This window comes from Hippopotamus amphibius, chromosome 1 (genome assembly GCF_030028045.1).
Source record: "Hippopotamus amphibius kiboko isolate mHipAmp2 chromosome 1, mHipAmp2.hap2, whole genome shotgun sequence".
Classification (NCBI taxonomy): Eukaryota; Metazoa; Chordata; class Mammalia; order Artiodactyla; family Hippopotamidae; genus Hippopotamus; species Hippopotamus amphibius.
This window is the reverse complement of record NC_080186.1, coordinates 229,691,249-229,716,378: the sequence shown is the minus strand read 5'-3', so window position 1 is coordinate 229,716,378 and position 25,130 is coordinate 229,691,249. Positions and strand designations below refer to the sequence as shown.

Sequence of the window (25,130 nt, the reverse complement as noted above, 5' to 3'; positions counted from 1 at the left end):
AAGGATGCGCACCGTACCAGGATATTAAAGCATTACGGAAGAAGGTGGAATATATGGATCTGGGCATAAAAACAGTGAGTTGATCACATTTGACCACATTACAAAACAGGTCTTTTTTCCCAGTTATAATAAAGACTTCAAAATTAAATAGTTTACTATACAGGAAAAGGAGGAAGATTAGAAACAACATGAGCTTTGTAAACTTGGCTTTGACCCTTGCAACCCCAATTAAGGTTAGAGAAAGATTTCCTTTAATAGCCTGCAGCATGATATCGAAAACACAATGCAACCCACTGTGGCAGACAACGTAATGCTCTAAGTGTTACTACCTAGTGAGTTCAGACCAACAACAGCAGGGAAAAGACATCGAAGCTGCCGGAGCTGTCTGTGCTCCATTTGTGGACATCACAATGTGTCGGACAGGTGACAAAGGCACTTTCTAGAAGCTATGTAGCCATTAAGCTTCTGAGGCATTGCCATGTTAGGATAATGATGGACTGCAGATCTCAAAAACAAATACTAGCTAGAATTAGGGTACATATTCAGCTTCTGAATATTGGTTAGGGAAGGTCACTGTCCTCATTTGACATGAATACCAGATCTGTAAATCCAAGCAAAAAACCTGGAAACTTCTCTCCTGGTTACAAAATGAGACATCAGGAGAAAGCTGCAATGTTAGCCATAGCTTTCATTTCATTAGGGTGCTTTTAAATTCTTATATGCTCAAGCTTTTGCAAAATTTTAAGTGACTTTCATTAATTATTGCAAAGAAATGTGACCGAGGTTGCACAATAGTCTTTTAAATTATTATTAACTATTCCTAATCTCCATCTTCCAAAAGACCAGGGAAAGTTCTTAATGTCTAGCAACAGTCTCCACGCACCTGCATTAGGGCTTCGAAGCAGCCCAACCAGCACACTGCCTCCCCCAACAACAAGCCCAGAAAAAATATCACTCAGCGATTGAGGAAGACTCAGAGGTGAACCCAAACCTTATTTATCACTTGGAGCCTCACTTGGAATGAATGGATTCGTTCTCTACATTTCTGTCATAAAAAAAACTAGTCTCTAACACAGACTCCTGTGTTCAAATCCCCTTCAGACATCTCTGCAATTACCAGCTAAGGCAGAAGTCTCTGGCTACGATTTTGGTCAATATGTTCTTTCTGCCTTACCCAGCCCAGTTCAGCCACATTTCTTCCACCAACAGTTACCTCCCCATGAGCCTTCTGTGGGTCTTCTCTAGCCTTTGCGATATCGTGAGCAAACCCACGTACATCCTCCATCAGTTCTGAAGAAAACCTGTTCAGCTCCTTGACCACACTGAAATCAAGCTTTCTCCTGATGACACTAACTTCCAAAGCTCTTTCTATCAGGAGTGGTTTTTGTGTGTGTTGTGCTTCTTGAAGTCCATTAGCCTACCTCCACTCTTCAACAAGACTTTCCTTTTGCGAGTACGTCATACTTACTTACACCACTCACTCTGTGTCCAGTATTTATCAACCTCTAGACCCTTTTCCTAACTTTCATGGTGAAATTTATCTTCATCAAACATCTACACGCCTCATCACAAATCCTCACCTCCATATCTTCATTGCATTTCTATCCTTCAGAAGCACAGATACGTCTCCCACCCTGACTTCTTATGATGACGTTCATAAATTCTAATCCTTCCCTTTCGCCTTTTGTTCATCCCTTCTCATCTTCTCTATTTCCCCACTATCACTTTCAGCGCTGTATTCTTTTCCTATTTTTTTTTCCATATTATAGCCACATATGCTGGACCAGCTTACTTTCTTCCTTCTTTAGCTTAGATTTCAGAACTCCATTTCCCAACCAAATTCGCATTAACACTCTTGAATTTCTCATCCTTGGTCTCCAGAAGTTCCACCTTGTGAAACCCAAACCCTCTTTCCATTATAGCATTCTTCCCAATAATAACAATGTCATATCTTCGAATACCTGTAATGCATATTTTTCTCACTCTGTTTGCATTCGAATGTTGATTGTGTTTGATCATACAGTTCATGGCTTAAAAAACTTGGGGGTAGATTAATCTGTCAAACTTGTATTGCGCCCCCCCAAAAGTCAGTAGCTTATCCTTAACCTATACTGGGACAAGGAGGTTACAGAGATAAATGTGAAGTTCAAATGTGGTCATCTCAATAAACATTTTTAAATACAAATTCACTAGGCAGCATGGCTATGTAAAAGAATAGCTCCTGACCTTAAGGAACCTACAATCTTTGGGGTGAAATGAACACATAAGCAAATGAGTGATGTATATCAGCATATGGGAGCACAAAGGAGGTATTAAATGCCTCTTGGAAGGCAGGAAATTGAGGGGATGTGTCCAGAGGTATATGCAGTTTGCGGTGAATCTCAAAAAGTCTTAGAAAGAGGCATCTAGGGTAGAAAGAGGGAAGTAGATGTTCTAGAAAGAAAAAACAGCAGGTTGTGTACAAGACAGTGAAGCAGCTAGACACTAGCAAAGAGTAGGGTGACCACATGTCCTGTTACCTTTCGAACCTGCATTCCCAACACAAGAATTGATAGCTCCCTCATTTATTCTCAAAAGGTGCCTGTTTCAACAATAAATTAAATCATATTAAGGGTATTCAAAGAAAATATCTAAAATAATTAGTTTGGGAAAGCTATTGTAAGCCTTCCTATAGTTTGGGGTCCCTATCTTGTACTTTCTGGAAATCTTTGAAGAGGTGGAAGCAGATATGCTGCCTGGTTTTTCATAGGTTTCTTCAGTGTGAACAATGAATTTAAGTGGAGAGAAAATTAGAGGAAAGGAAACCAATGAGAAAGCTGTAATAAGGGTCCAGCGAGAGCTGGTGAGGATTTCAATGAGGGCAGTCATAACAGAATTGACAAGAAGGGAAGGATTTGAGAAATAGCTAGCATACGAAAACAGCATATTTTGGTGAAGGACTGGATGCACTCGCTGACTATACCAGGGAAATACTGGGGCAGCAAGAGGTCCAGAAAGTGATGTGGGTTCAGATTCTGACAGGTGGAGGCTGAGTTGCTGACTGAATGTCAAGTGGAATAGACAGGAAAGAGTCTAAATGTTGAGGGAGAGTTTGGGGATGGAGATAAAGCTTGAAGAAGCATGAACACGTTCTTGACAGCTAAAATTCTGAAATTACCTGAAGTTTCCCCAGGCAACTTTAAGAGTTTTAAAAAATTTAAAAGTGCCTTTGGAGACCTAGAGAAGCTATCTTGTTCTACTGAGGCATCTGTCTCTTTGCACTGGTGTTCCCCTCAATATTAAAATTTCTCTAAGGATGCAGACTATGCTTTTTTCATTCCTATACCCCTCATATCTCTTAGCATGGTATGTTACTCTTAGTGGAGAGCAATCACTCAGTAAATGTTTACTAAATTAAAAGGTCCTTAACAGCATAGAACACCATTTCAGTTCATAGAGGACATCTAATTAATGACTGGATTCAATTTACATGTGATATCTGAGGACAACAAAATGCCTACATGTTTATGCTCCATTAATAGAGAAGTCCATCTGACACTAGAACCCAAAGCAAAGAGACAGCAGTCAGACTTTCATTACATGACTTTTAACACCCACACAAGTAGCTGCCTAAAAGAACAGATATCTGTTTAATCACCTCCAACTTCTGCAAGTCAAGTCTATCTCAAGCAACGTGACTCAGATTCAGAAAACCATAAACTTGGACTCTGAGCAACAGGAGTTTCCTCAATATATTTCCACCCAATTAAAACCTGGAGTGAACATTGAAAAGACAGAAACATTTTGTTCACTTTGAGAACAAGACAGATTCAACTCAGATAATTATTTGAACTCAATTAGGAACATCAGAAGCATCATTATTTTCCACTTAGATAACTTCTTTATTCCTAAAGGTGGGTGGTTTTTTTGGGGGGTGGCGGTGGGGGTTGTTTTGTTATTTTTTTTTTATCTTGTAAGACATGTTTTAGGAAATATTGCAAGAAATATTTTTCCTTACATGTGATACAGAAACTAAAAAAATGGAGAAATTCGAGTGGAAAGGACAAACTAACATCTGCTTTCACACAACTTCTAATCTTGAATCATAATGTTTTAATGGAATGTTTTATAGGAGATTAAAAGGCCTTAATTTTTAATTTTTTTTTTTATTTTTTGCTGAAAGTACTTCTTTTATTTGATTGTTTTTGAAGAGTTGATCTCAGTCACTTAAACTATCAAACACAATGTAAATTCTTTATTAGGAGAAAAGAATCCAGAAGGATCCAAAGACAAGTGTATAGCATTTGAAAGTATAATTTAAAGAGGGTTCTGCTATGGAAGACCCCTCATTTCAGTATCATTCAAAGTAGGAAAAATTGAGGTTAGACTACAATATGCCTGGAATGTTAATTTCATGTTTTGGGGCTCTTAGGTAATTTTACAGAGTGTGGCAAAGTGATGAAAGTTCAACAGGTCCTGATATGAAAAAACACTTTCTTTGGGCCAGAACTCTACAGAAGGAGTATGTGTTGGAAGACGAAAGAAGGAACAAATAGGGAATACATGACTTTCCTCACCACCACAATGTATCTATTCTGTTAAAATATATTTATTTATAAAGTTCTGGAAGTCTAAAGCGACATACCCAGAATACTAATTATACTTCTTAACTAGAGACATTATAATATTGCATCTCTGTTATTATTCTGTATTCCTATTTCTCCAGAAGATTGTGGACTTGTTAAGACAAAGACAAAATATTGTTTATACTGGAATCTGGGACATGTTAGGGGAACAGTAAAATACTTGTCAAATGAACAAAAGAAATAATGAATAAAAAATAAGCAACCAATAAATATAATGACATGTGACAGATACCACACGACCAGACTTGGCATCGTGCCATGACAGATACAGTTATATAAGCCCTTCTGAACCCCAATACTGGTCTGTCATCCTATTTATTATCCGGTTTACTTAAGAAACTTACAAACCATATTATTTCATAACATAACTGGACTGAGTACTGGTCATATACGAGGGTGAGTCAAAACTAATATGCACTCTGGCGGTAGAATTTATAGACGTTTTAATATAACCAGAGTGTGGATAATTTTTGACTCACCCTCGTACATACGCATATTTAGAAACACTCCATTTTGCATTTCGTTGTAAGAAACAGTACCTTAAGCAGTTTTAAAGCCAACAGGATTCTCCCTACTTGTATAACTGAAGTTATATATAACATCCCCATTTAATAAAATTTGGTTAAATAATGTGTGCTAATCAATAGAAACACATGCGTTTACAAAGTGACCCTAAGTTCTCAGCCCTGGACAAAACTGGTTGTGCATCACTGTGGTCCATTTCTCTGTTTTCATACATCGTGGTCTCTGTACTAAGGAGTCTGACTCTGTTTTTTGATGTTTGATGATGGCTCTTACATCTCACCCCTCCCTCTTCACCTCTGCCCCACATCTGGGCAAAACGGTAAGAAAGCTCAAGTGCTCTCTCCTTTGGTGCTGGTGAGAGCTTCAACCCCCAGGAGCCTCTACCAAGCCACTCTCTCAGCTTGTGCCTTGCCCCCTAAAAGCCTTAAAATCTCCAAACCTGTCACCTTGGCCTGGTGGCTCCAGAAAAGTCTCAATTATCTAGGTAATAAATGATGTTTCATGACCTCCTGGTGTGTGTGTGTGTGTGTGTGTGTGTGTGTGTGTGTGTGTGTGTGTGTGTGTATGTGTGTGTGTGTGATCACTAGTCTCTACATTCAAACCAAATTTGGTGGGGGTTCATCTGAATCCCACACGATGGCTATAACAGTCTAATCACCTAGATTTTGGTCACTGGGTCCTCCTCCTCTGCTCCTCTCAAAAAGCTAAAATAACCCAGGTTCCACCCAGAAGCTAGCCAAAGGGAACCGCAGCTTTAATACAGCAAGAACTTAGGGAGGGTGCAGAAGTGATATTATTATTAGCAGAAGTTAAAACCACCCACTTGCCTAATTCTCAACTGGCTCTGGCATCAACAGCCTTTCTAGAATATGTTCAAACAGCTTTATTAGCAAAGAGTGCTGAGAGGAGCAGGAAATTACTCTTTTTATGCTTACATTTGAATGGCCTCTTGCAGGGCATTAATATACAGGTATGTGGCACCATTTCCAAAACTAACGTTCAGGAAATTAACATGGACGGGAAAATCAGATTTTCAACATTCAAACAGCACATTCTCAAGAGGAAAAAATGCCAATTTATGGCTTATTCATAACACAATAACCATTTAAAATACAGCTTAGAATTTACTATGGGTCAAGTACTGTGCTAAGTATTTTGCACACATTATTGCATTTATCATTATAAAAATCCTATAGATTAGAGAGCATTACTGACACTTAGCCACATCCAAAGTTCAGAATCTCATGTACTCATTATATAACTTCAAATCTACCTTGATAACGCTATCAGTTTTCTTGCTTCCTGGTAATTTTTTAAAGTAGAATAGGCCTTTATGAAGCTAATCAACTGGCAAGCTTGAGAAGGAGAACCTTTATTATACTGTAATGTAGGGAGATATTATCTGTCACAGTTGATTGATGAAATACATATAAACACTGCATGGAATGTTTTAGTCACTTCAGCTACATTGCCCTAAAGAAATGTACACCATGAATTTGGATGTAGCAAGACAACTGAATAAACGCCTTCTGATTTTTTTTCAATAGTTGATGATGGAATTACATCAAAGGAAATATTCTGGCAACTGTGAGGAAGCAGAAAAACGTATAAGTCACGGTGCTGACTTCAACATGTTTATGGTATACCTGAGAAGATGACATGTGGCTTGGCAGTTTGTCTAGTTTTAAATAATTTGAAGTGTTAATTCATTACATTAATACAAATGGCTAGATACGATAAGAAACATTTTAAACTATTAGTTTTTACACATTACTTTTAAATTTCCTTTGTCCTGAGTTAGTACCTAAATTGATTGATACCCTCTGTCTTTAGGAAAAGGAAATGTTTCCATTTGAAGTAGCTTTTCAGCTAAGAATCCTGCATTGGAAAGGTAATCATGCAAAATAAATAGGTGTGTAATTTAAGTGGCAAACAGCAGGGGGTGCTCAAAGACAGGCTGGCCAAATTAAAGGCTGACTTCAAGAGCGCTGAAAAAATATTTTAAGGGCGTGTTGACGAGAAGAAAGAGGAAGTTAAGGACAGAGATGCCCAGTGAAATTCTTAGATGGTATTCTACACAGACTGAAGTCATTCCCAGCAAAATAGCGAAGTACCTACACAGAGGAACACTTTTCACTAGGGAACACTTGAAAAGGCTGGATAAAAGCGGTTAAGACAAAAGGAATTTTAACATGCACAAAATAACAAGACACCAGGAAAATGCAAACCTAAAACTACAACAACACCCACTACGTACCCATCAGAAGGCTAAAATGAAGAAAAGACATAATAACAGGTGTTGCCAAGAATGTGGAGCAAACAGAAAGCAAAGACAGTATTGTCTGAAATCTAAACTGGCAAAACTAGTTGGGAAAACTGTTGGCAGTATCTTCTAAACTGAAAAAACACATGCCTCATGGCCAAGCAGTTTTACTTCTGGCTATATATCCAACATACATGTGTACTGTACGTACATAAAATGATGGGTATAATAAAGTTCATGGCAGCAGGATTTGTAATAACTTCAAACAAAAACACAATAAACATTTATCAACAAGAAAACGGATAAATAATTTATGGCATATTTGTGTGAGGATAAAAGTGAAATGCAACTACATATACAAAGGCAGATGAATGTTCCAAATATAACGCCGAGAAAAAGAATCTAAACGGTATATGAGAAGCCAGACACTGAAGGGTACATTATCTTTCGTGGAAAATGACATCTGTGGTGTTAGAATTCAGGGCAGCAGTTACTCCTGGGTGGCAGTATCTGAGAAGGGGGCACAAAGGCAGCTTCTGCAATTTGGGAATGTCCTGCTTCTTGACCTAGTTTCTGGTTACATGCGTTAAGTTCATTTCATGAAAATTCATCATGCGGTACAGTTAGGCTTGCGTGTTTTTCTCTATGATATAATTCACCAAAATCTGCCCTAAAAAATTATACTAGAGGATTGTTTTAAAGTGTTCAATCAGGAGCTCTAATTTGAGGCCTGAAATTAAGAAAGCATAGTTCCACAGAGATAAGCACTAGAGACGATGCCTATCCTGAAGGCATCTGCCGATGCTTCGTGTGCCAGGGAAACAACCAAAGCTGGGCGCCTGAAGAGAGAAGGAAGTCACATTCAGGCTCCACAGGAGTCTTACAACCAAAAGTCAATGCCCAGAGAGTGTACAAGATAAAACCTTTCATGCAGAATAAGACTTGCCTTGCTTCCAGCTAGCATATTTTTTTTAAAGTTTATTTTGAAAATTTCTAATCACAAGGGCATACTCAGAGGGGTTGGGTATTTGGCCTGGAAGTTGAACATTTAGGTTAAAGTAGGTCTATGGCTGATATCATGCAGTTTCTTGGTGCAAGCAAATTGTCTCTGAAAAAAAATACACAGGAAATACAAATCATTCCTACAAAGAAAATACTAAGGAGCATCACAGAAAAATCACTGAATGCATGAAGTAAATGCCCATGAAAAACAATCAACAGAAATAATGAACTGTAGAAACATACCACAAAGATTATAGGTATTGGAATTACCAAATAAATAAAATAATATATTGAATCTATTTAAATAGATTAATAAATATAAGGAATGATAGAAAATTTAGCAGACGAGCAAGAGAATATTGGGTCATTTGTAGAGACATGGATGGACCCAGAAACTGGCATACAGAGTGAAGTAAATCAGAAAGAGAAAAAAAAAAAACAAGTATCATATATTAAAGCATATAAGTGGAATCTGAAAAAATTGGTTTAGACAACCTTATTTGCAAAGCAGAAATAGAGACACAGATGTAGAAAACAAATGTATGGATACCAAGGGGGAAAGGGGGGCAGGTGGGATGAATTGGGAGACTGTGATTGACACATATACACTATTGATACTATGTATAAAATAGATACCTAATGAGAAACTACCATATAGCACAGGGAACTCTACTCAATGCTCTGTGGTGACCTAAATGAGAAGGAACTCCAGAAGAGAGGATATATGTATATGCATAGCTGATTCACTTTGCTGTACAGTATAAACCAACACAATACTGTAAAGCAACTCTACTCCAATAAAAATAATTATTATTTGTGTTTAACAAATTATAGAAGTGATGTAGTGCATCATAATTTACTTAACCAATTTTCTATTGTTAGATATTTTGGTGTTTTCACTCTAAACTATCATAAATAATATGAGATGAACAACCTTCTATGAACCTCTGTGATTTTAAACGTATGTCATTTAACATCTGCGATTTTCTCCTGAGAATGAATTTATAGAAGTATAAAAAATAAAAATTAAAAAAAAATTAAAAAGTTGCCAGGCATGTTTAAAATAAAAATAAACAGAACCTTTAAAATTGAGACTCCAATAGCTGAAATTAGAAACTAAATAAACAGGTTAAGCAACAAATTAGTTGTAGGTTGGATTAGTAAACCCAAGACATATATGAATGAAACACCCAGAATGTAACAGGGGGAAAAAAAGACAGAAAATATGAAAGAGCGGTTAAGAGAAGTGAACAATAGAGTAAGAAGGCCAACATCAGTCTTATTAGGGTTTCATACAAAAAATAAAAGAAATGGTAATGAGACATTATTTGAAATGATAATAGCTAAGAATTGTCCAAAATTAACAAAATACACTGATATTCACATGGGAAGGCCAATGAATCTTAAGTAACACAAATTTTAAAAAGAAAAAACAACATCTGGACCCATTAAAGTGAAACTGTGCAACAAAGATAAAAAGAATTTAAAAGCACCCACACAGAAGAAACAGATCAAAAGAACACTGATCAAACAGAAAGATGATTTCTTAAGAGATGTTGACTTAACAGTATCTTTAAAGTGCTGAGAGCTGTCAACCTAGAAATACTTATACAGGGAAACTAGCTTTGAAGTACAAGTGCAAAATAAGATTTTAAGAAAATCAAACATTAGAATTCTCTACTATTGGTCACTAGAGGAACTTGTAAAAGACATACTTTAAGAACAAGGAAGGTCTGAGATGCCAAAAAACAGTGGGGAGCAAAGAAAATAGAAAATGTTTAGTAAATATTCACAAAAATAGACTGATCCAAGCTATGATAATAATGTCTAAGATGTGAAGAAAACTAAAATCCATTTTTCTCGTATTGTTGAGGAGGAGGGGGAAAATATTGTTTAATTTTAGCCTTTACTATGTTAAATATTCAGGGAAATTTTTCTAGGGTTATTACGCTTTCCTTTGGAAAAAAATCTTAAAAGAACTTCTAAGTAGCACTTGGGTCACAGAAAATACCTTAACAGTTTTAAAAAAATACTTTGAATAGTAAATATACTGTGTATCAAATATGTAGATGCAGCTAAAGCAGTAAAATTCAATGAACATACTGAAAATAAAAGAAGCTAAAAATTAATGCATGAAGAGATTTACTTTAAAACATAGAAAAAAAGGGAAAAATAAACCCAAGGAAAGTAGAAGGAAGAAAATAATAGTAAGAAGAGATACTAATAACAACAAAAAAAAAGATAATACAAGAAATTTTAAAATTAGCTACTTTGAAGTATCACCTCACACCAGTCAGAATGACCATCATCAAAAAATCTACAAATAATAAATGCTGAAGAGAGTGTAGAGAAAAGGGAAACCTCCTACTCTGTTGGTGGGAACATAAATTGGTGCAGCCACTATGGAGAACAATACAGAGGTTCCTTAAAAAACTAAAAACAGAGTTACCATATGATTCAGCCATCCCACTCCTGGGATATCCGAAAAAGAGGAAAACTCTAATTTGAAAAGATACATGCACCCCAATGTTCACAGCAGCACTATTTACAATAATCAAGACATGGAATTCTAAAAATATTTATAGACAACTTCCTTTTGGATGAGTGATAATGTATCTCCTGCAAGAAGACAGGCTAGGTCAAATGACCTAAAGATCTCTTGTCTGCCTTCGTCTCCATTAAGGCTATATTCCTCTCTGAGTCAGTAAACCCAACTCGGTGTGTGTATGTCTATTGCAGAATCACTTATCTATCCAAACACTCTTTTCTGCTGAGTCTCAGAACCCCATATGTCTCATAATCTTTATAAAAACATATTCCAGGAAGCCACTATCAATCAATGAAAATAATTTTCCAACCAGATCTAATTAAAGAGAAGAATAAATGAATGAACATGAGGTAAATGTTTCTGAAAGGTCTCTTCAATTTCAGTTCAAAAATGTTCAACTTCACTGAACTGGTAAAATCAAAGTTTTAGATACAAAGGTGTAGGCTTCATCTTTATTAAAGGGTTTAACATCGGATTTCTCATTTTAAAGGGATGGAAGTTGGAAAGATAGTATTCTTTCAGAAAGCTGTTGATATAAGTCAAAACAGGGGACATTTGTAAAAAAGAAATTAGGTTCATGTTCAAGTACAGGTAGAGACATTTTCTCTAATAAAATCTTATCGCAGAATAGCAATGTCACTGAACAAACAGGTATGAAACAGTACAAAAGACAGAGAGAAAAAAGTTACTTCCATGTTTTGAAAAAAAATTAGGGATGTCTAGTTTAAAAAGGAAAACATCAAATTCACTTTATCTGACTATACAGTCTAGGTTGTTTTTCTCATTGTCATATGAACACATTATATATAATTTCCAAAGTCTAAGTTTGATTTTAAAAAATCAGTGATGAATATGAAGGGCTAAGTATTCACCTTAATGAGGTAAAAATACAGAGGTTTCTCATGCTCACAGTTTTTTTTTTTAATTTTTAAAAGATAAATCGACTATATTCCCTATACTGCACATTTCATCACTGTGACTCATTTTGCATTTGGAAGTTTGTACCTCTTAATATCCCTCACCCATACATTTTTAATAATCAGAGACTATACGGCTATTTAGTTACATTTACTTTTTGTTAGGTTTAATTTAATACTATCATTGTATTTTCTCTGCTAAATCTATCATTACAAAATTGTTACAGGAATATACCCAAGAGAATGATTAAGGCTTGGAAATATTTAGCAATTCTAGACCATATGAATCATATTAATGAGACTTTTAAAAAGCGGAGTCAAGACTGGTATTGACAAAAATCAGTCTACCACATCATCTAGGTGGTGGGTTTCTCAACCTCCTAAGAAAGTGATATATGATGTTAATTATGCATATTTGCATTTTAATACAAAAACACTCTGTAAGGATGAACACAATCTTTTAACATTAGAGCTGGTAGAGAGGTAAGAGACTGCCCAGCTCAAACCCCTTTCATGGATGAGGAAACTAAATCTTTAAGATTCAGTTCATACTCTTCATGAACAGGATAATGTCTCCTGCATTTTCCTCTGTATCTTAATCTCTATCAAAGAAAAAAACTCCTTGAGTTGTTACCAACATGGCAACAAATAAATAGGAATTTAAGAAAGGCTATGTGATAGGGAAACCGGAAGACTCACACAATGAGATGTAACAAAATAAATGTGCCTTGAGGTGTACAAATAGGATTTTGTGATAGGTTGTGACAATCTCTTCCAACTTTCTGAAGTTAACTGTGAAAAGATAGGTTTAAATCTCAGAGAGACTGAGATTCATTTATAAATTATAGATAGAAATACAATAATCGAAATGTATCAAGTTTTCTTAAACTGATCTACAGATTCAATGAATTTCCATTAAATCATGATAGTTTATTCAAGGGACTTAACAAGCTGTTTTTTTTTTAATTATGGAGATGATAAAGATGAAAAAGAGCCAACACAACAGAAAAAGAACAAGATCTGGCAGAAGGAACTCGTTACCTGATATTCACTATTGTAATGAATACTATGAGTACCACGGGCGTTGGAATATAGAAAAAACAGGCAAATGGAACAGAATAAATAGAAACCCCAGAAACAAACCAACAGTACTAAGAAAGCCAACACCTATCAAGGTAGCACAACCAGTCAGTAGGAAATGATGGAGCCGTCTGTCAATGCTCAGCCATGTGGAAAACAGAGATATAATTGGATTACTTCTCACACTATGTACAACATTTAACTCAATATTTAAAGGGACTTAGATGTAAAAGGCAGATCTTGACAATTTTTTAGAAGAAATTCCTACCAATAAAAAACCACTTCTGTTTCTCAAAAGGCTTCAACAGCTACTTACTCGAAGAAGATACTTTTAACACTTATCAACAAGGAATTATAAGGACACACAAAGAATTCTTAAAAATCAGTCCAAAAAAGACAGCCTAGGAGAAAAATGGGCAAAAGACTTTGGGCAGAATTTTTACCAGAATGTTTAATAATCACATTTTTAAATGTGCGAATTTGTTAGTTATCAAAGAAATTAACATTAATACCACAATTAGTATCATTTTATTACCACTAGTTTGAAAAAATATTTGTGTGACAAAACAAGAATCACTTAGCGTTTATAAACTACACATGACCACACATCTCCCTCATTGAGAATCATTAAATTTTACACACACACCCACACAGAGTCATTTAAGGTTAAAATACGATAAATCTTTTCTAAGTCACTCAAAAATTATTGCCTGTGGATTCTTCATGTAAAATGTTAAACTCTTTTTCTTTTCTTTCTTTTTTTTCAAGATTTTTTTTTTTATGTGGACCAATTGTAAAGTCGTTGTTGAATTTGTTACAATATTGCTTCTGTTTTATGTTTTGTCTTTTGACTGAGAGGCATGTGGGATCCCAGCTTCCCGGCCAGGGATGGAACCTGCACCCCCGCATACTGGATGGTGAAATCCCAACCACTGGACCACCAGGGAAGTCCCTAAACTCTTTTTCAGTGTTTGGACTTAATTGTTATTGAGACATGATAAAAACCAACTTTCTTAATTTAATATAATTATATTACAAAGAAAAGAAAATAAATGCTTGGCCACATGATTTTTATGTTCTCATATATTTACTACTACATCAATTAAAAAAATAAGATAAATTTCACCCCCTTCTGATCAGCCTATCATTAAAAAGTTCTTCAACCTTGTATAAAATGCATTCGTATCCCTTGAAAGTCTTTTTATGTAAAAGAAGGATATTAGAATTTTAATATAGATTACAATAAATGTTTTGATTGCAAATGCCATTAAGAAAGACAAGTCAAATTCATTTAATTTTTAAGGATCAAATGCTTACTTTTATAGCCACCTTTCAAACATCCTGTGAGGCCCTGGGACCCATTTGTTGTGGCTTTGTCTACTTGAACCTCAGTTATGTGAAGGACACAGCAGCACTCGAGGGTCTCATACTAAAGAGTGGTGACTTGGGAGTCAACACCCAGCTCAGCTACTTCCTAGCTGTGTAGTCTTGGGTAAGTAACTGTGCCTCTCTGAGCTTTGGTTCCTCACTAGTAAAATAAGGCTGAAGGAAGACCTACCTCATTGGGTTGTGGCAGTTATATGAGTTAAAACACAAAGTGCTTAGAGCAGGGCCTAGTCCACAGCAAGTGATCTATGAGTGTTACCTATTACTATTCACATTATTCACAATAATAGATCTTGCTGCAGAAAGTGGCATCAAGGCAATGCTTATTCAGACAACCTAAATAGCTTTTGCTTGCGATAGTATTTTTTCTCTTTCTTCTTCTTTTTTTTTTTCTGTAATTTTTTGTCCGTACCATGTGGCATGTGAGATGTTGGTTCCCCGACCAGGAACTGACCCACATTCCCTGCACTGGAAGTGTGGAGTCTCAACCACTGGACCACCAGGGAAGTCCCTCGTGATAGTATTTTAAACTTAAAGGCTTCCAGTGAAAATATAATGCTAACACCACTTGTTATAGTAGAACAGTGCAACAAACATCTTCCTTGACAATCAGAATATCTAAATATATTAGTTAAAAATTTTATTATCTTTGGTTTCCCACTTTCCTTCAAATGTGCCAGACTAATATATTTATGAATGGCTTCTATTCTGATCACTGTTTTTAGCAAGTTTTAATTCTCGTGCATTCAGACTAGATGTACTAGAATTTGGCTCCAATTATCTCATGATTTTGCTCTAGTGATTAATGTTTCTTTCCAGATAGAATAAATATGAATATTATTTTTACTAGTGGCAAAACAGTGATTTCAGTTTTGCAAGCCACAATAATGGCTGCTATTTTCAATCTTTAGTTTTAAAAAAATTTTTGCAAGCATAAGGCATGATTAGGTATTTTTGCTGTCTGAACACTTCAACCCCATCCCCAACCTACACCCTTGTGCAGGTGAGTCATGATGAAAATAACAAATGCAGGTTATTAATTGTCTGTGATGTCAGTTCTAGGGTGTGCAATGTGGTGGTTGTGTAAGAGGAGAGAGAGCAGGACCTGATCACTCACAGCAAGGATCTCGCATCAATGTAAAGAGACAGAACTAAAGGATCCAAAACCACAATGAACCATGACAAATAGTTTCAGGTCAACCTATGATAGTGTAGAGGAGTCTAATAAAACATAAAAGACAAGGAGGTGAGGAAGGCAGGAGTCAGGGAATGTTTTATGGATGGACTGGGAAACACAATGGATCTTGAAGAAAAGTAGATTTTTTTATGTCAGTTGCCCCCAATTTCAGGCCTTCGACTACCAGCTCCATATTTTGCCATTTCTACATTTCTACTTCATGATTTTGTTGTATTTGAATTTCCCCATACCATTATTTATTGAAAAATTCCAATTTTTGGAAACCCTAAATGCTTTTATTTACAGGGAAACTTTATAGCACTCCCATAAATGGTAAGTCAATACCATTTCCCATAAAAAAGTGGAGGGTATCTGAAAATAAATACAATGTAAACAGAACAACCTCACTAATTTCTATCCAGAGAATGCTACTTTCCAAAGGGTCTGGGCTACAGGCCAGTTTTGCCTTTGTTTAAAAGAGATATTAAGCAGATATTAAGAACTGTTACAGACTTCTAACACTAAGTAAAACTTAAAAGTTTAATGCAAGTTGGAGACTTAGTCACACTAATGTGAACTGTTTCCTGTGCTTCCTTCCTCTCTGCCATCCTGCCTCCTTTTCTCCCTTTCTTTTTTCCAACCTTCCTCCTTCTCTCCTTCCCTGTTTCTCTCCCCCCTCCTCTTCCTCCACCTTCCTTACTTCCCTGTTTCTTTCCCCCTCCTCTCTCCATCCCTTCCTTCCTCCCTTCCACAGACATTTATTGAGCACCTATTACTTGCTGGGTACCCTTCTAGATACACAGTAGGTGTCTAGGGGATGCAACTGTGAAGAAGCAAACAAAAGCCCTGGCCCTCATAGGGCTTATATTCTTGTTGGAGGAAGACATCAATAAACAGGGAAACAAGAAAAGGTACAGTAGGTCCCAGTTGCTATGAAGAAAAATAGAGCAGGGGGTTTCAGGGTGATGGGAATAGCATGGACAGAAAAGCATTCACTGATAAGGTGACAAACGAGCAGTGATCTGAAGTGCAGGATACAACCAGCCATGCAGATACTGAGAAAAAGATTCCCTGGCAGTGAGAACTGTAAGGGCAAAGACCATGATGCAGAACAAGCCTGATATGTTAAGGAACGGCAATGAAGACAGAGTGGTGGCTGTGAGTGGGTGAGGGGGAAAGTGGCTTGAGAAGAGGTCAGATCCCTGGGAGGCAGATTGGCAGAGATTAGATTACACAGACCTTTAAAAGACGCAGCAAGAACTTGGACTTTGACTCTAAATGGTATGGGAAGCCACTGGATGGCTTTGGGCGGAAAGCAATGCAATGTAATCTGATTATTGTTTTAGTAGAATAACTGCACTGCGTGGGGATGAGACTGGCTGGCGGGGGGGTGGGGGGAAACGGGAGGCGGAGGGCACAAGTAAGGGAATTGGGTAGGAGGGTAGTGCAACAGTCTAAGTAAGATCAAATATTTAGTCCTGGGGGAAGCACTGGAAGTAATCAGACAAACTGGACTGGGGCGGCAAAGGGAACCCACTCATCTCCCTCTCTCCTATATAATCTCTACTTCAGCACGTCTGTCTTTCTAGCTCTGTCCTCCTTAAGCCACGGCGGCTGCCAGTAACCTGCAATCACACCTGTTTTGTCTGTAATCCTTAGTGCTGACCACAGTGCCTAAGCATGCTTTCAGACAAAAAGGCGCTTGAAAGGTCTGCAGAACTGAATCCCAAATGAGGAGGAGGATGAAAGGCACAGAGGCAAGAAGGGGCACGGGAGGGATTTGGGACAAGAAGACTCATGTGACAAGAGGAACAGGGGCATGAGTGTTGGAGAGAAGTGCCTCTCAGGGAAAGTGACACTCATCTGAGCAAGTGTTTTGCATGAAAGACAGAGAACTAAGAGAAGCCAAAGAGGAAAGTAGATTTAAAATGAGAGGAAAGAGGACAAGTTTCATGGAATCTTTCATTCAAAAAAAGACATAAAAGGGCTCAGGATTTACTTCACAGCTTTTATTTTTAAACCAGTAAAAGGCTCTTAAATTCTTAAATTTCAACTACCACTTCACTGAATAATGTCATTATTTTAAGTATTTTACTGCTTTTAAGAGATAAAAAAGAGCTGTTCACAACCAACGAAATATGAAATTTATGAGAAACTCTTCAGTTTCAAAGACTGGCATGGAATTGGTCCTTAAGATATGCAAGAAACCCTTATATTCCTGACGTTTAGAGATGTACCTGCATCACGAAGGCTCACCATGGTTAACCAGGTGTATTTCAAGGAATCGAAAGGAACAACAGGGGATGGTTCTTAAAAAAATCTCCACTGCAAAATAAGACTGATGGGAAACTAAAGCAGGACAGGGACAGCAATAGTGAATGATGTGCAGCTGAGAATGGGGAGAGGGGACCTGAGGCATGAGGACCAGGACTGGAGGAAAGGTGGCTGGAGGGAGCAGAAGGTGTCTCGACTTTACATAAATACATTCCCAATGTTGTATCAGGGAGACCTGGCCCATCTTGCATAAAGCGACCAAATTAGAAGAAAAGTAGAAAGAAATGCATGAGCGTCCAATCTCTTGCCCATAACATGGAGAACCTGACTCTGACATGAAGGGGAGACAGAATCAACAATCATTTTACAGGTAAAAGACAGAACAGTTTTTGTTTCCTAACCCAGTTTTTGTTTCCCCATCCCTTGCGTTTGCTATAGATGTGACTCCCTACTCAGCCCTGCACATCTTCACTGACCCTTCTGTTCTCCATCCTTCACCAGCCAACCACGATGGCCTCTAAACGCTCCTCACGTAAATACCAAGTCCTCTACTATCTGCCTCTACCTCATTTCCCAACAATCCCCACCTTTTGCCACTCCCACATCCCACATTACATAACTTCCTGGTAAGTTCTAGAAAAGTTACCTATTCTAACACCATCCCCACCTCTTCCCCACCCACCTCTACAATTATATTTATTTCCTCCTCTTATTTAATCCTGAGGCACCCCTCCTACCTCCCTGTTATAATATTTGATGCGCTTGTAATTCTACATCTGTCTTCCCAGAAGGGAGAAAGGTGGTCCATAATAAACACTTAAATATTTGTTAACCAGTGAAGGTTGAATGTTGACTATTGATGAGCATGAAGATATGAAGACAGTAAGTGATCGTTTATAGAGAATGTGAAAGGTTTTTATATCAATTTCTATTTCAGATAAGATGCAGCTGGCACTCAGGTACCTTAAAAAGAACAGTGAATGAGTAGGAATAATCTTTCACTGAGAGTAGAAGAAAACTCGGAATTGTTACAGAACATTGTATAATCTCCCACATTTACAAATTTAAAAAATGAATACAATTTAACCAAAATAAAGTTCACATAGTGTATATTTCCCTTAATTCAGCTCCTTAGAGGAAAAAAAAATGAAATCTACTTGGCATGGTCACTGAATGGCTAGCACTTAAATATTTGTTCTTGAATGAAAAATAATCATGTGGAAATGTGGGAAAAATTAAATTTAAAAGCGTGTTTATTCAGAGTGTAGTTTTAAAGCAAGTCCTAGGACTCAAGGTCAATACTCACATATGTGTGCTCATGGAACTGGAGTGCACTTTATCCTCCTATAAACCCAAGTATTAGATACAGTTGCTACCCACACACAAACAGCTTCACGGCACTGCTGTACCCAAAGGGCAATCAAGGATCAAGGGAGGGTGACTCCCCAGTCCTGAGTTACTTCCGGGTGTGTGTCAGATGTTTAATCCACACATTAACCAACTCAGCCTACCAAGGTAACTCCATGCATCAAAGCTATAATTTGAGAAGACCATTTTGTTTCCAAAAGAGCTGAAGAAATCGCCAACAATTTTTAACACTCATCTTATTAAAGTATGAATTCCAGGCCAAGAAATCGTGTGGTCAAAGGAAGTTGCTTACACCATTTGACATTAACTATCTACAGGATGTGATTCTGAAATGCCTGCCATTTTCAGAGCACTGGAGAACTTCCTCAATTTACAGAGGGGCTCTACTGCTGCAGGCCCGTAGGTCCTTAACCTGAGTAAGAAGTATTCTTAAAAGGAACAGGAAAGACCAGGAACAAAACAACACGGACTTCCCAGCATCCGCAAGGCATACAGTTTAGAAACCATGGAAGAGAACATTTTCTATCATCGCTAATATCAACATTTGTGAAGCACCATCAGTAGGTTTAACTCCATTCCATCTCAGTTAGCTTGTCATTTAATTAGTCCTAAATGCAAATTCTCTAAATTGAGGTAGTTGGCTTTTGAAATTGATGCCAACCAAATACCATTGTCAGTGGCTCTCTCTCTTTCTCACTTCTTTTTCCCTTTCCCTATTCATACATTTCACACACACACACACACACACATACACACACGCACCCCTCCCTCATTTTTTCCCACTGAGAAGATGTAAATCCAAGTGTACTTGCAAAAACACAAAACAGGTGGTCAACATAGAACTCTAACACCCGTACTACTGCTTGTACCTGAAGATTATAGACATATCGTGTAAATGTTTATAGATAGCTAACATGTATTTATATAGTTATCAAATATCACTTTTGAACCATGAAAACATTCCTAGGATATTTATACAAAATGAGCCCTGAACAGAGTTTTCTGCCTGCTTCCAACTGAATTTCACACATCTGGGGAAAAGGCTGACCCTAAGAAAACTACTTACTCACTTTAATAAGCTGCTTTGTAAAAAAAAAATAATAAAAAAGACACTCTTCCTTTATCAAAAACAAACTTTTGCAATCATAAACATTTTCATTTTTTAAGTACTATGAGCGATAACAGAGCAAAACTGCCACCCCACCACCCTGCTTCCTGTGCTCCGTGCCTCACAGCAGAGCCGACTGCATTTCCTGAGGCCACTGGGAGCTCATCTCCAGATAAATGTACTCCGGTAACGTCACGGGGCAAACAGTCCCACGGAAGTCAACTGCAAAGCTTTGAAAAAGGATACGCTGTAGACTGATACACAAACCACAATGAGGCAATGAGGAGAAACTTACTACCACTTTCAAAATCAAAGCGTGTTTCTTTGAAGCCCTCAAATCTCTGTCTGGTTCTTGGCATCAATGACGACAATGGGACCAGGCAGGGGAAGACAAGACTGATGTCTGCTACTCACCATTCTACTGGTGGTTTGACTAGAGAATATTAGGAGTGAGAATTATTGTTAACGAAATTGTGTATGTAGCTTCAATGCACTTTTTCTCTTTGCTTGTATTTTAAAGTCAGGGAAAGCAAAACATTTATGTTATTATTTATAGCCATTGCTGTTTCAGGAAGTTAGTTTATCTTGCTATCCAATACCACAGGAAACCTGCATGTTGATCAACCCTGAAAACGGCCACAAGAATCTTTTCTCATCGCTTAATATTGTTTTTTATTTGTCCTTTTTCGTTTATGTACCCATCCCCCTATTAATAGATATTTTATTCATTTCCATTTTTCACTATTACAAAGAATGTGTCAGGAAATTTTAAATTTAAAACATTATATTTTTCTTCTTATGCCTAAATGAAAACTTGAGAGAAAATACAGGAAAACAAAAATGTGAATATTTAAAACTATCTACAATCCTACTTTGAAATAATCACTGGATGGTCTGGTGGTGTGTGTCTGTGTACAGGTGTGTTCATATATCTCTCCTTTAATCTCCGAGTATAACCATATATGTAAATTTGCAAATTTATATATATGTAAGTAAACAAATGCATCAATTTATAAACATTGGATGGTACTACACATATTTTTATTACATGCTTGATTTTAATCCTGTGAGGCTTTTGAAGTATCCAAAACCATATCCATTTTCCAGCAATATGTTCACAAAGCTTACATTGTTTCAATCACCAAAGAAAAGTATATTACAGGAGGCAAAGAAAAAGTTTACATGAAAATTATCCTTTTAACGTTTGAGAAAGAACAGAACAGATGAGGCTTAGTGTACTTGATTTAAATGAGATAAAGTGAACTCTAACTTCAAATATTCGAGTCTTTTTTACAAAGCAGAATAAGGCCCATTCTTATTCCTTCAAAAATGTGACGTGCTTAAGGAGATAAGGTGTCTTCAGCTGAAAGGAATAATGTTACGGCCTTGCTTCTAAATTGTATACAATTCCTCCTGTTTTGATTCTGCTGTCACAGATATTTAATTAACAGGAATCACTATAGCAAGGGATTTGCCTATAATGTGACTGAATCACCCATTTCTGAGTCATCAACTTCTGATTTGTTTTAAAATCAAGTGCAAGAGACTTGGCTAACATACAACCACCATGGATTTGGGACTGAAAAGAATAAACTTAGAGCCTTTCTTGATGCACCTCTAGCTTCATTGGAACCTCCTATTTTGCTAACAAAAGTCCCCAACTCACTCTTTTTTATTAATTAACCATCAGTCATCATGCAAAGTCAATAATATTTATGTATACTTAAAGCCAAACTGTGACGAGGAAGCAGAAGATTCTTGATAACAGGAGTTTGTAATCTAATTGAAAACCTGCGATTAAGTGACATATTTAAGAACATACACACATGTGCCAGAAAACAAACTCCTACTTCGTAACATCAGCTACAGGGATGCTCACAGACATATGACAAAGCTTGTTTGAGAAGGACGGAGGACGCAGTGGCTGACTATTAAGGCAAGGGGTGTGGTTTGGGGACTTCAAGCTGGGAAGAAGAGCTAAGGGAATGGATGACAGAATCAGGATATAAACAGAGTTTAATGGGCCGAATCTAACAAGATGCTGTTAAACAGGGACACATTTGAAGTCTCACCCCTTGGTTAGAACAAAAACATCTAATTGAGCAGCTACCAAGGGGACAGGAGGTGGTGGCCCAGCCTGGCAAGTTCAGTGACGTGTGTGTCAATATGAGACAAGAGGATGGGACAGCCAAAGGGTCTATGTGACTTCAAGTCACACTCACTGACACAGTCCAGAACGAGGTAAAAAAAAAAAGAAGTCTCTCTGATGCTATAAGCTGCTCGAATCACATCTGAAATAATTTTCTCATCTCCCAGCCACATCTTTAAAAAAAAGAACATTGTGAGACAGGAGTGAGTCTAAAGGGGAGTGGCCAGGGTATGAAAAGATAGATGCCATAGTGTACAGGTAGTTGGCGTAAGAAATAGAACACACAGGGGACAGAGCTAATGGTGAAAGATACAAGAGAGTCTGAAGGGAAAGTGGAATTTCACTTGCCTTGTATGTCTCCAAGCTTCAGAAATAGCAGCAATGCTACTTGGAAGCTTCGAGGCAGAAGTTGATTCAGCGAAAGCCAGAACAAGCCGACAACACGGAGCTGGCCGACAACATGTAAAAGCTGCTGGGAGAAAGGTGAGTTCTCTGTGTGAGCCTCAACACCACGGTCTGCACTGGCCTTGGAAAGGTCAAGTCATCGCTTGCATTGGCTCCGAATCAGAGGGCATTGGTGTCTTCTTGAAACTTGAAAATTCTGATTCAATAAGAAGTTTGCACTCTTCATTTTTTTTTTTGTCTTTCTCTGTATTTCAATGGACCTTCCTTTGAACTAATTAAACTTCTGTACCCTTCATCCCTCAACTGAAACTATTATATCTTTAAAAATATGTTGACGACTTCAAAGTCTTGAAATACAAATAATATATGGCCCAAAGGTTTGCTAAACTCTCAAAAAGCATCATACCAACTACCGACTTCCCTGTAGCTCTTTCCTGAGGCACAAGATACTACACCCCCTTCTCAACCGCTTCTCAAATGTGATATGCTAAAGCACTAAATTCAGAATAATGAGTTCACGTGCACCTGTCAGAATCTGAAGAACATTAAATACTTGCTGGCGTGATTTGTAATGAGGGTGCAAATTACAATTTGAAATTGCTGCCCCAATCCAATGCTCTTTACACTTAATGTGCGTATGAATCACCTGGGATCTCGTTAAACTGCAGATCACGACCCAGTAGGTCTGGAGTGGCATCCAAGAATGGGCATTCGACTAAGTTCTCAAGTGATGTTCATGCTGCTGGTTCATGGACCACACTTTGAGTAGCAAGGTAAGGCATATTTTCCATGAAGCAACATTGCAGAAAGTTTATTATTACACCAATGATTTCTTTGCTTTATACATTAACGTTTTTACTGACACAGATCATAGTTTCTATTCTTCTTTCCATGAAAATCAAAATACATGCTATAATAAAACATAATAAAAATCAAACATTCAGCATTTTTTTTCCAGGTACTGAAGAGAATAACTATAGAAAACCATTGACTTGGCCTCCATAATCAGATAACTTGGAAGTGTCAATGGATAATTCCATCAAGATTGATGGTCAATGGTGCACTGAATGAGCAGTCCAATATTATTTTTATTTATAGTATGAAGAAGTCTCTGATGATAAAATAATTATAATAGCTTTTCCACCCTGGAACTCAATTTATTATAGCAACAATCCAGGATCATATACGAGGGTGAATCAAAAATTCTCTGCACTCCAGTTACATTAAAACTCCTGTGGCTATAATGTCTTACCAGCGCTTTCCATTCAAGGTTACTCTCTCCCCAGTCACTACTATGCAGGTGTGAACATGTTTACATCAGTTCACTTGTAACTGCAGTGCAAGCAAAAATGGATGCTCCACTTGTGATTTGCACAAAAGAAGAGCAGCGTGCAGTGATTCATTTTTTATGGTCTGAGGGTGTGCACACTTCTGCCCACACTGTCAACACTCTGCAAAAACTTCATTTTGAGGTGTTAAAACATCCTTCCTATAGTCCTGATCTTGCTCCACCGGACTTTCACCTGTTTGATCCCCTGAAAGCAGCCCTGTGAGGATGAAGATTCATTTTTGATGAAGAAGTGAAGACAGCAGTGGATTTGTGGCTCGCAGCTCAGCCTAAAACATTTTTTAATGAGGGAATACGAAAGCTTGTTGACAGATGGAAAAAGTGTATTGAAAAGCAAGGAGATTATGTAGAAAAATGATGTGTTTGTCTTTTCTCAAAGTTAATGAAAATAAATTCTACAGCCAGAGTGCGGATAATTTTTGACTCACCCTTGTACAATCTGAGATCCTTCTACAGTACTATAAGCTGTTGGTGGATAATGATGTTGAGTAGATGGTCCCAAAGGACTAGAGTATGAATGTCCCTAAGTTGTCTGCTTTAGACGAAGTTTAAAGGCATCTTTTTAAAAAATATGGTGTGAACAATATACTAGTGTATTTTTTCATGTATTCTCCTGAAAAAATGAAAAAGCAAATGATGATATTTAGACCAGGATGTTTACTTCCTTACAGAAAAATCAGAATGTCATATTTTGAGTTTTAAGCCTTTATCCTAATCATCGTACATGGTTGTTGAGGGGAGCTGGGATATTCTGGAATGGTCATTGCTCTTCTGATGTTCAGGATCTAGACATGCAGGGTCATCATCCTGGAGTGAGAGACTTTGGCCTCCTGTTCTCCGAAACATTTTCCCCTTCACTTCCTTCAAGTCTTTACCCAAATCTCAGCGTGGAAGCCAACTCGGTCTATAACTGCATTTCTTCCTGATACTTCTCATTTTTCTCCTTAGCACTTAT

At 37.4% G+C, this 25,130-nt stretch overlaps 1 protein-coding gene across 1 annotated transcript in view; it reads right to left on the bottom strand.

Moving 5' to 3' along the window:
* Nucleotides 1–25,130, bottom strand: part of PDE4D (phosphodiesterase 4D) — a 688,956-nt gene that overhangs the window by 442,219 nt on the left and 221,607 nt on the right. The window lies entirely within an intron of this gene.